Raw genomic sequence first — 13,005 nt, forward strand, 5'->3', positions numbered from 1 at the left:
TAAATGTAAAACTAAATCTTAAATGTAAATGCAACATATTTTGTATTTTTCATGAATTAAACAAAATCAACATGCGCAGACAAATGCAAGTAAATAACGAAAAATGCTACAAAAATCTACGAAATTGCAAATAATGAGAAAATTTATTTTTCTTGAATTTATGGGAGTAATTCACATATGGCAAAAATCACGTGCTCACACCTTCTTTTACCCAATCCTATTAAATCTAATAACCAATTACTTTAGCCTTGACCCAGACCCGCCGGATCAACCCTTGACCTGCCCCACTTTTAATTAAATCTCAACCACTCACTTCATTAAATTCAATGGCCAACATTAAATCCCCTTACCATATAAAAGCCATATCTTCCCAAACCCTAACCCTAAAGAACATCCTAACTCTATCCCTAACCAAATCGGCGCCCCCAATCTCTAAGCCTCACTATCGCGCCCAAACCACCACAACTCCACCATGGTCTCACACGCACACTGGTCCTGTCACAACCCTAAACCCTGACCCGGTCGTGATGGCGCCTCTCGTGAAGACAAGGCCAGCCGACACTTCCCATTTTCCAATCATTAATAGTTAAGCAGTAAGAAAAACAGCCTAAGCATGAATAAATACACCAAAGTAGCGGATGACATTACAAATATGCAGAAGAACAACCCATCACAACCTGATACCGGGGTGTCACTATTCATGAGCATCTATGAATCTTAATACAAGTCTGAAAAGTCTACAAACTATTACAAAATGTCTGATAAGAGATAGAAATGATAAAGAGGGAGAAACACGGGACTGCGGATGTCAAACAGCTACCTCGTGGACTCCAATATCTGCCGGGAGCTCTCAACTCGCACTGGCAGGATCCGCAATGCCTGAATCTGCACATAGGGGTGCAGGGAGTAAAGTGAGTACTCCAACTCAGTGAGTAACAAATATAAATAAAGACTGAAAGCAAGAAATCATGTAAGGCACAAAGCATTCTATAATAAAGCAGTAAAACAATTAAAACAGTACACCAGTGAAAGATCGGTAAAATTCTTTAACTCAAACGTAGTTTCATGAAAAGCCTTTTTCAAAAATTAAGCAGGTAATTGACAGTCAATTATGAAAAGTAAACACATAAGGTTCGCCCCTCGGGCACAATATCAACAAATATCTCAGAACAATATCAGCCCCTCGGGCAATCACATAGAACAATATCAGCCCCTCGAGCTCAATCTCACATCACAATGGGTACCCACGCTCACTAGGGGTGTACAGACACCTGGAGGGGCCCCTTACGGCCCAAGCGCAATATCAAGCCACCTCGTGGCATCATCACTAGGCCCTCGGCCTCATATCAATCAAGCCACCTCGTGGCGTACATATCTCAGTCCCTCGACCTCATAATCAGTATCAAATGTTTCCTCACAACATAGGCCCTCGACCTCACTCAGTCAAAATCCTCACAAGCCACTCGGGCAATAGTAAAATAGTGTTTCTCAGCCCAAACATCATTTAAAAATATTATTTAAGTATTAAAACTGAGTAAACATGGTTGAGTACAAAAGCAGTGGAAAATAACATGACTGAGTTCAAGTATAAAGTCAAAACAGTGAGGAAATATCAATAAAAATCCCCGAAGGGTTCAAATAGTTGGCACGAAGCGTAAATATGGCATTCAGCCCAAATAATGATGATAGCAAATAGATTTAAGTCAAATATGCGGTAAAACCATCAATCGAGACGGATCAAGTCACAATCCGCAATAGTACACGACCCCATGCTTGTCATTAAGCATGTGCCTCACCTCAATATAGCACTACGATGTGCAAATCCGGGGTTTCAAACCCTCTAAATATCATTTACAATCATTACTCACCTCGAACCGGTCAAATCTTTAGCTCGCGATGCCTTTGCCCTCAAAGCGGCCTCCACTCGCGTCGAATCTATCCAAAATCAGAACGAGGATGTCAAAATAGGCTAAGGGAACAAAGCCCAAGCAAAAATAATCAATTTACAACATAAATCCCGAAATTACCAAAACCCGACCCCCGGGCCCACGTCTCGGAATTCAATAATTTTTACATCAATGGATTCCTTATCTCCCCACGAGTTCATATATATCAAAAACATCAAAATCTATCCACAAATGACCCTTCAAATTCCAAATTTTAGGTCTCCAATTCAAGCCCTAGTTCTTCAATTTTTGCTTAATTTCCATGATTATTTAGGTGGAATTAACATTAGAATCGAGTTTTAAGTCCAAGAATCTTACCTCCAAGTGATTCCCCTTGAATTCCTCTTCAATCTCCTTCAAAAAGCTCCAAAAATGACCAACAATGGAAGAAATAAACACCATATTCGTGGACAAGATGACCTTTTAAACCTTCTGCCCAGGCCTATTTTCTTTCATTGCGATCGCGGGAAATCCTTCGTGATTGCGAAGCACAAATTCTCAGCTCCCAAAAATTACTCTATGCAAACGCATAAAACACCCTGCGACCGTGATGCCCAAGCAACTAACTTTACGCGATCGTGCAATGCCTACCACGTTCGCAATGAACAAATCCAAGCCAAGACCCCAGGTCCACTTAACTCTACGCGAACGCGACCCACTCCACGCGTTCACGATCAACAACTTCCTCACCTCTATGAGATCGCAACCAACCTTCGCAATCGCGAAGAACAAACTGGACTGCACCTCAAAATCTTCTATGCGATCATAGGAACCCTTACGCGATCGCAGAGAAGGAATCTCTGCAACAGCTGAACGTGCAATTCTGCAACTTCTCCAAGGCATGAAATGGTTCGATTGAATGTCCAAAACTCACCTGAGGCCCCCGGGACCTCAACCAAAGGCACCAACATATCCTAAAAGCTCATTCAAACTTGTTCCAACCTTCGGAACGCTCAAAACAACATCAAAACACCGAATCGCATCGGATTCAAGCCTAAGAATTCCAAAATCTTCAAAATTACGCTTTTGATCGAAAACCCAACCAAACCACGTCCGAATGTCCTGAAATTTTGTACACACCTCCCAAATGGCACAACAGAACTATTGCAACTCTCGGAATTCTATTCTGACCCCTATATCAAAATCTCGCCTACCAACCAGAAATCGCCAAAATATCAACTTCACCAATTCAAGCCTAAATCTACTACAAACCTCCAAAATTCATTCTGATCATGCTCTTAAGTCACAAATCACCTCCCAAAGCTAACCGAACCATCGGAACTCACATCCGAGCCCTCTAACACATATGTCAACATCCGGTTGACTTTTCCAACTTAAACTCACTCTAAAGAGACTAAGTGTCTCAAACCTTACCAAATCCTTTCCGAGCTCGATCCGACCAACCCGATACAACATAACACGGATAAACAAAGCATAATGAAGCAGAAATAGGGATAACGGAGTGGTAGCTCATGAGACGACGGGCCAGGTCATCACGTCCTCCCCAATTAAACAAATATCCGTCCGCGAACGAATCAAGAAACATACCTGAAGCCTCAAACAGGTGAGGATATCTGCTCTGCATCTCCCACTCGGTATCCCGAGTAGCCTCCTCCACGGGCCCACCTCTCCACTGCACTTTCACTAAAGCTATATCCTTTGACCTCAACTTTCGAACCTGATGACCCAAAATAGCTACTGGCTCCACATCATAAGTCAAATCATCATCCAACTGAACCGTGCTGAAATCCAAAACACGAGACAGCTCTCCAATATACTTCCGAAGCATAGAAACATGAAATACCGGATGCACATCGATAAGCTGGGCGGCAAAGCAAGCTCATGAGCCACCTCCCCAATCCTCCGAAGCACCTCAAAAGGCCCAATGAACCGCAGACTCAATTTCCCTTTATTTCCAAATCTCATAACACCGTTCATGGGCGAAACCTTCAACAGAACCTTCTCACCAACCATGTAGGACACATCTCGAACCTTCCTGTCAGCATAACTCTTTTGCTTCGACTGCGCTATACGAAGCCTCTCCTAAATCACCTTCACCTTCTCTGAAGCATCCTGCACCAAATCAGTCCCCAATAGCCTAGCCTCACCAGGCTCGAACCAACCAACTAGAGACCTACACCGCCTCCCATACAAAGCCCCGTACGGAGCCATCTGAATACTCGATTGGTAGCTGTTGTTATAAGCAAACTTTTCAAGCGGTAAAACTGATCCCATGGACCTTTGAAATCAATGACAAAAGCACGCAACATGTCCTCCAATATTTGAATAGTGCACTCGGATTGCCCGTCCGTCTGAGGGTGAAAAACTGTGCTCAATTCAACCTGAGTACCAAACTCTCGCTGCAAAGACCTCCAAAACTGCGATGTAAACTGGGTTCCCCTATCTGAAATGATGGAAACTGGGACACCATGCAAACGAACAATCTCCCGAATATAGATCTCTACCAACCGCTCTGAAGAATAAGTAGTACACACAGGACTGAAGTGCACATACTTGGTCAGTCGATCCATAATCACCCAAATAGCATCGAACTTTTTCAAAGTCCGTGGAAGTCTAACAACAAAGTCCATAGTGATCCTCTCCCACTTCCGCTCGGGAATATCCATCTGTTGTAGTAAGCCACCCAGTCTCTGATGCTCATATTTCACCTGTTGACAATTGAGACACCGAGCTACAAATTCCACAATGTCTTTCTTCATTCTTCTCCACCAACAATGCTACCTCAAATCCTGATACATCTTCGCGGCACCCGGATGAATGGAATACCGCGAGCTATGGGCCTCCTCCAGAATCAACTCCCGAAGCCCATCCACATTGGGCACACAAATACGGCCCTGCATCCTCAACACCCCATCATCACCAATGGTCACATCCCTGGCATGATCATGCTGAACTCTGTCCTAAAGGACAAGCAAATGCAGATCATTATACTGGCACTCTCTGATGCGATCATATAAGGAAGACCGAGAAACCACACAAGCCAATACCCGACTAGGCTCCGAAACATCTAATCTCACAAACCGATTGGCCAAAGCTTGAACATCAACTGCAAGAGGTCTCTCCCCAACTGGAATATATGCCAAACTCTCCATACTCACCGCCTTTCGGTTCAAGGTATCGGCCACCACATTGGCCTTTCCCGAATGGTACAATATAGTGATATCGTAATCCTTAAGAAACTCCAACCACCTCCATTGCCTCAAATTAAGATCCTTCTGTTTGAACAAGTGCTGGAGGCTATGATGATCAATAAACACCTCACAAGACACACCACACAAGTAATGCCTCCAAATCTTCAGCGCGTGAACTATGGAAACCAACTCCAATTCATGAATGAGGTAGTTCTTTTCATGGGGCTTCAACTGACGAGAAGCATAAGCAATAACTCTACCCTTCTGCATCAACACACAACCAATGCCAACTCTTAAAGCATCACAATACACGATATATGAACCTGAAGCTGATGGCAAAACTAACACTGGAGCTGTGGTCAAAGCTATATTGAGCTTCTAAAAGCTCTCCTCACACTCGTTAGACCATACAAATGAAGAACCCTTCTAAGTTGACTTGGTCAAGGGCGATGCGATAGATGAGAATCCCTGAACAAACCGGTGATAATAACCTGCCAAACCAAGAAAGCTACGAATCTCCGTGGTTGAGGATGGTTTGGGCTAACTCTAAACCACCTCTATCCTCTTCGGATCAACCTGAATACCCTCGCTGGACACCACGTGCCCCAAGAAAGCCACTGAGCTGAGCCAAAACTCACACTTGGAGAATTTTGCATAAAGTTTCTCCTCTCTCAATCTCTACAACACAACTCGCAAATGCTCCGTTTGCTCCTCTTGACTACGAGAATATACCAAAATATCATTAATGAAAACTATGACAAACGAGTCAAGATAAGACCGAAACACACTCTTCCTCAAATGCATGAATACTTCTGGGGCATTGGCCAGCCCAAAAGACATCACCAAGAACTCATAATGATCTTATCGGGTCCTGAAAGCTGTCTTAAGAATATCCGAGTCCCTAATCTTTAACTGGTGATAACCTGAACTGAGATCAATTTAGGAGAACACTCTCGCTCCCTGAAGCTAGTCGAATAAATCATCAATGCAAGGCAAATGATACTTGTTCTTAACCGTTAATTTGTTCAATTGCCTATAATTAATGCACATTCTCAAAATGCCATCCTTCTTCTTCACAAATAGAACCGGCGCATCCCAAGGTGACACACTAGGCTGAATGAACCCCTTATCAAGGAGTTCCTGAAACTGCTCCTTTAATTCCTTCAACTCCACTGGTGCCATACGATACGACGGAATAGAAATTGGTTGAGTGCCCGGCACCAGGTCAATACCAAAATCAATATCCCTGTCCGGTGGTCTGCCCTGCAGGTCTGCATGAAACACATCGCAAAAATCCCTCACAACTGGAACAAAATCAATACTGGGAGTCTCAGCACCGACATCCCTCACAAAGGCTAGATACGAAAGAAAACCCTTCCCAACCATACGCTGGGCTTTCAAGAATGAGATCACTCTACTGGGAACATAATTAGTCACACCTCGCCACTCAATTCGTGGCACACCCGGTATAGCCAATGTGACTGTCTTAGCATGACAGTCCAGAATATCACGACACAGAGATAACCAATACATGCCCAAAATGACATTGAAATCCACTATACACAATAATAAAAGATCCACATGGGTCTCCAAACCCACAATAGTCACCACACACGACCGGTACACACGGTTTGCAAGAACAGTATCGCCCAACGGGGTAGATACATGAACATGTGAAGCAAGAAACTCATGGGGCGTACCCAAATAATGAGCAAAGTATGATGACACATAAGAAAAGGTATAACCGATATCAAATAATACAGAGGCATCTTTGTGGCAAACTAAAACAATACCTGTAATAACAACATCCGAAGCAATATCATCGGGTCTGCCCGGAAGTGCATAGAATCGGGCCTAACCCCTAGCTGACTGGGCGGGTGGTGGTGAAGTAACTGGCACTGAAGCCGATGACTGATTCACCCGCACGCCTCAAACTGGAACCAACATAGCACATAACCGTGCAATCGACTAATTAATAGTGGACTTCCCCACTTGGCTCGAAGCCATAGATCGAAACATAATAACTCATAACGCATATACTCGATTGCTGCCATAGTACCATAGTGAGATCAAACTCGATCCTTCATAAGTTCGTGAAACACAGACCATCTGGTACTTTAACTCTTATGCAAATCTCGAATTCACTCTCATAGTAGTCAATCCTACTCTCTTGAGCAGCCCAAATTCAAATTGTGAAACATATATTTCCATAGTAACAGAGATCTTCTAAATAATGACCCAAGGGATCACGCAAACTTCAGAACAATCCGTAGGAAATAACCCCACCTGCTTTGCCTCAAAATAACATTTCTGTATACCTTCCACCGTCATAAACATTACGGAGTCGCTTAAACTTCCTGAGTCTGAACTCATACTGCAACATGAAATTTACTCCACTCCCAACTAGGAAACATGGAAAGATTCTTCACACACCCATAACTCGGGGCTATACCTCAAATCAAGATAAAAATCGAGCACCTAATAGTCCTTCTATCCTCCAGTAGACCCTTCTCGTCGCTTCTAAATCGCATGAATACATTTCGCAGTCACATCACACTCATCACGTAACTATCCAGTCATTACCTCCCTTAATAGGGACACAACAGAATAAATGGATCCAGAAACACGTGCTCACAAAATCAACATCTCAGGGCTCAAGCTATAGGAAAAAATCCGGCCTCAAGTCCTCCAGACTGGCCCAACATCAACGCACAGAAATCACATCTTGTCCCTCGATCAGGGAATCACAAGCCATCGATGCATATCCGATATCGAGCGCTCATGCGCGCATACAAATGCGTGGAAGGAATTCAAAGAGTTACTTTTCAAGCTGAATCAAGGACGCACGATAAGAATTCAAGGATGTGAAATTATTTCTAAAGGTTCTGCAGCCTCTCGAACATAAATTCTGACGTCTCCGTACCGATCTACGAGACTCTACTAAACTTGCTCATGACTCGTGAGACCTATGTAACCTAGTCTCTGATACCAACTTGTCACGACCCTAAACCCTGACCCGATCGTGATGGCGCCTTTTGTGAAGACAAGGCCAGCCGACACTTCCCATTTTCCAATCACTAACAGTTAAGCAATAAGAGAAATAGCCTAAGCATGAATAAATACACCAAAGTAGCAGATGACATTATAAATATGCGGAAGAACAACCCATCACAGCCCGATACCATGGTGTTATTACTCATGAGCATTTATGAATCCTAATACAAGTCTGAAAAGTCTACAAACTATTACAAAATGTCTGATAAGAGATAGAAATGATAAAGAGGGAGAAACACGGGACTGCATACGTCAAGCAGCTACTTCGTGGACTCCGATATCTACCGGGAGCTCTTAACTCGCACTAGTAGGATTCGCAACGCCTGAATCTACACACAGGGGTGCAAAGAGTAAATTGAGTACTCCAACTCAATAAGTAACAATTGTAAATAAAAACTGAAAGCAAGAAATCACGTAAGGCACAAAGCATTTATAATGAAGCAGTAAAACAATTAAAACAGTACACCAGTGAAAGATAGGTAAAATTCTTTAACTCAAACGTAGTTTCATGAAAAGCGTTTTTCAAAAATTAAGCAGGTAATTGATAGTCAATTATGAAATGTAAACACATAAAGGTTCGCCCCTCGTGCACAGTATCAACAAATTCGCTCCTTGAGCAACATCTCAGAACAGTGCCAACCCCTCGGGCAATCACATAGAACAATACTAGCCCCTCGGGCTCAATCTCACATCACAATGGGTACCCGCGCTCACTTGGGGTGTACAAATTCCTAGAGGGGCCCCTTACAACCCAAGCGCAATATCAAGCCACCTCGTGGCATCATCACTAGGCCCTCGGCCTCATATCAATCAAGCCACTTCGTGGCGTACATATCTCAGGCCCTCGGCCTCATAATCAGTATCAAATGTTTCTTCACAACATAGACCCTCGGCCACACTCATTCAAAATCCTCACAAGCCACTCGGGCAATAGTAAAACAGTGTTTCTCAGCCCAAACATCATTTAAAAATATCATTTAAGTATTAAAATTGAGTAAACATGGCTGAGTACGAAAACAGTGGAAAATAACATGACTGAGTTCAAGTATAAAGTCAAAACAATGAGGAAATATCAATAAAAATTCCTGAAGGGTTCAAATAGTTGGCATGAAGCCCAAATATGGCATTCAGCCTAAATAATGATGATAGCAAATAGATTTCAGTCAAATATGCGGTAAAACCATCAATTGGGACGGACCAAGTCACAATCCCCAATAGTACATGACCCCACGCTCATCATTAAGTGTGTGCCTCACATCAATATAGCACTACGATGTGCAAATCCGGGTTTCAAACCCTCAGAACATCATTTACAATCATTACTCACCTCGAACCGGTCAAATCTCTATCTCGCGACGCCTTTGCCACTTGAATCGGCCTCTACTCGCATCGAATCTATCCAAAATTAGAACTAGGATGTCAAAATAGGCTAAGGGAACGAAGCCCAAGCGAAAATAATCAATTTACAACATAAATCCCGAAATTACCAAAACCCGACCCCCGAGCCCACGTCTCGGAATTCAATAATTTTCACATCAATGGATTTCTTATCTCCCCACGAGTTCATACATATCAAAAACATCAAAATCCATCCACAAATGACCCTTCAAATCCCAAATTTTAAGTCTCCAATTTCAATCTCTACTTCTTCAATTTTTGGCTTAATTTCCATGATTATTTAGGTGGAATTCACATTAGAATCGAGTTTTAAGTCCAAGAATCTTACCTCCAAGTGATTCCCTTTGAATCCCTCTTCAATCTCCTTCAAAAGCTCCAAAAACGACCAACAATGGAAGAAATAAACCCTACATTCGCGGACAAGACGACCTTTTAAACCTTCTGCCCAGGTCTATTTTTCTTCATTGCGATCGCGGGAAATCCTTAACGATCGCAAAACACAAATTCTCAGCTCCCAAAAATTACTCTATGTGAATGCATAAAACACCCTACGAACGCGATGCCCAGGAAACTAACTCTACGCGATCGTGGACCGCCTACTGCGTTTGCAATGAACAAATCCAAGCCAAGACCCCAGGCCCTATTAACTCTACGCGAACGTGACCCACTCCACGCGTTCGCGATCAACAACTTCCTCACCTCTATGCGATTGCATCCAACCTTCGCGATCGCGAAGAATAAACTGGAATGCACCTCAAAAGCTTCTATGCGATCGCAGGAACCCTTACGCGATCGCAGAGAAAGAATCTCTGCAACAACTGAACCTGCAATTTTGCAACTTTTCCAAGGCATGAAATGGTCCGATTGACCATCCGAAACTCACCCGAGGCCCCCAGGCCCTCAACCAAAGGCACCAACATATCCTAAAACCTCATTCAAACTTGTTCTAACTTTCAGAACGCTCAAAACAACATCAAAACAATGAATCACATCGGATTCAAGCCTAAGAATTCCAAAATATTCAAAATTATGCTTTTGATCGAAAACCCAACCAAACCACGTCCGAATAACCTGAAATTTTGCACATACCTCCCAAATGACACAACTAAACTACTGCAACTCTCGTAATTCCATTCCGACCCCTATATCAAAATCTCGCCTACCAACTGGAAATCGCCAAAATATCAACTTCGCCAATTCAAGCCTAAATCTACTACGAACCTCCAAAATTCATTTCCATCACGCTCCTAAGTCAAAAATAACCTCCCAAAGCTGACCAAACCATCAGAACTCACATCCGAGCCCTCTAACACATAAGTCAACATCCGGTTGACTTTTCCAACTTAAACTCACTCTAAAGAGACTGAGTGTCTCAAACCTTACCAAATCCTTTCCGAACTCGATTTGACCAACCTGATACCACATAACACGGATAAACAAAACATAACAAAGTAGAAATAGGGAAAACAGAGCGGTAACTCATGAGACGACGGGCCAGGTCGTCATAGGTCCCCCTCTCTTCTACCTTATCTTTCATCCACATGGGTTGACATGTAACAAACCCCCACTCACTCGAATATTCCTTTGGATTTTTCTTTTTCTTGATAAATTCAAATTCTTTTTAGATGGTTTTTGGAAAATTGGAGGCCGTAGGATTAAAGTGTTTTGATCCTAGGTTTCCACTTGTCTAAAATCCGTCATTTAAAAAAAAAGAATTTTTGGATTTCATAAAGGTTTGGATTTTTTAGAGCTTTGGAGAAGATTTTCAGATGTTTGAGGTCCCCACACAATTTCTTGGTGAAAAAGTATAGAAGTTTCGAGATGGAGTATATATTTGGGGTTTTTTTGGAGAGAAAGAAATCAGAAAAATAGGGGTCTAGGGTTCATCAGAAGGAGATTGGTTCTTTTATTTTTCTTGGACAACTTCAAAATTAGTTCGTCAGTTTTGCTTTCTAATTTTTAGTCTTGATCGAAAAAATCGAAAAATCCCAAAAAATATTAGAGTTTCTTTTTAGTTTATTCTTTCGATTTCGAAAATAGATAACACATAAAAATGAGTTTCTTCTTCTGATTTCTGTTTGGGAAGGGATTTAACTGAGCGAGGTTCACTTGATGATCGAGATTTAAGCTCGCGGTTCTAGATTCATTCCTTGTTGCTCCATTCATTTTCGTTTTAGTTCGTCATTCAATCTTCTGCTTGTATTGTCTTCTATTGGACACCAATATATTGGAAATTTCACTTCAGGTATCATCTACTTTTCTTACCTTTGTTTGATGATAGTGTTTATTGGAAGTGTGGTAGAGCCATTGGGAATTTACTTAGATTGGTAATTCTGTTCCTATTATCTGATAAGTTGCTTGACGTTTAAAATATTTGAGCATGAGTCAATGGAAAACCGAAATGTTCAGATTTTAGTCTAGTTTCTGGGCTGAATCGATTCGTCTCTGGCTTATTAAATGCCTCGATTCGTTTGTCTTTACTAGTTTTTGTTTGGCGTTTTTACCAATTTGCATCCTTAGTTCATGTCAAAGTGCACTTTGATCTTCGCTTTCTAAGAACTGTATACCTGTCACGTGTATGAGCAGCCTTTGAGTATTTTTGCTTATTTCCCTAGGATTACACATGAAATAGGTTGGCTGAATGATCAAGTTGGTTTTTCCAAAATCATGTATTAATTGATCTTAAAATCATTTTAGACAATTACTCTTTGAATTGAAAGTTAATAGCTATGCCTTCCAGTGATCTGTATAGCACGTGATTCATTGTTCTGTTAATTTTTCTTCAGTTTTATGATTTGAAACAGATCTTCACCTTCTCACATGTGTTGAATTAGGACTTCTTATTGTTTTATGAATAGCCAGGAAAGTTTCTGTTAAGGATTTCCATCTTTAAGTTGGTCTCACTTAGTAGGAAAAATAAAGTGGAATTAACTCTTAGTAGGATGTATATTTGAAAATATTTTGAAGGTTCATTTTCATCTCTTCAGAATAGTTTAAGTATTTGGCAGAAGTCTTGTCATCATTTGCATTACATTTCATCCACGTTCACTTCTGAAATTGTTTAAATTAGCTTAAATGATTTTTTTTGTAAGTTCATGTAATAGCAACATTTAGGAAAGTGGCATACTAACTCTTAAACTGTTCATGTAGGTTTCAACTCACTTCCTCCTCTTCTTTCTGTGTGATTGGAATGTTACATTGGTTTATATTTTTACTATTTTTATTACTCATTCAACATTGAACGCTTATCAGCTTAGACGTTTATTTGTATGTGTTTGTATTGGTTGATTGGATGAATGTTTGGTATGCGTATGAGTCGCGGGAAGTTGGGACGGCCAGCTCATTGGATAATTAAATATTTTTCACATACTTTAAGAATTGGGTTTGGCCTAATACATGAAAATTGTTAAGAAGAAATGAGCACGGATTGAATTCTCTGTTATTTAATTTTCTTT

The sequence above is a fragment of the Nicotiana sylvestris genome, chromosome 7, assembly GCF_000393655.2.
Source record: "Nicotiana sylvestris chromosome 7, ASM39365v2, whole genome shotgun sequence".
In the NCBI taxonomy this organism is placed as follows: Eukaryota; Viridiplantae; Streptophyta; class Magnoliopsida; order Solanales; family Solanaceae; genus Nicotiana; species Nicotiana sylvestris.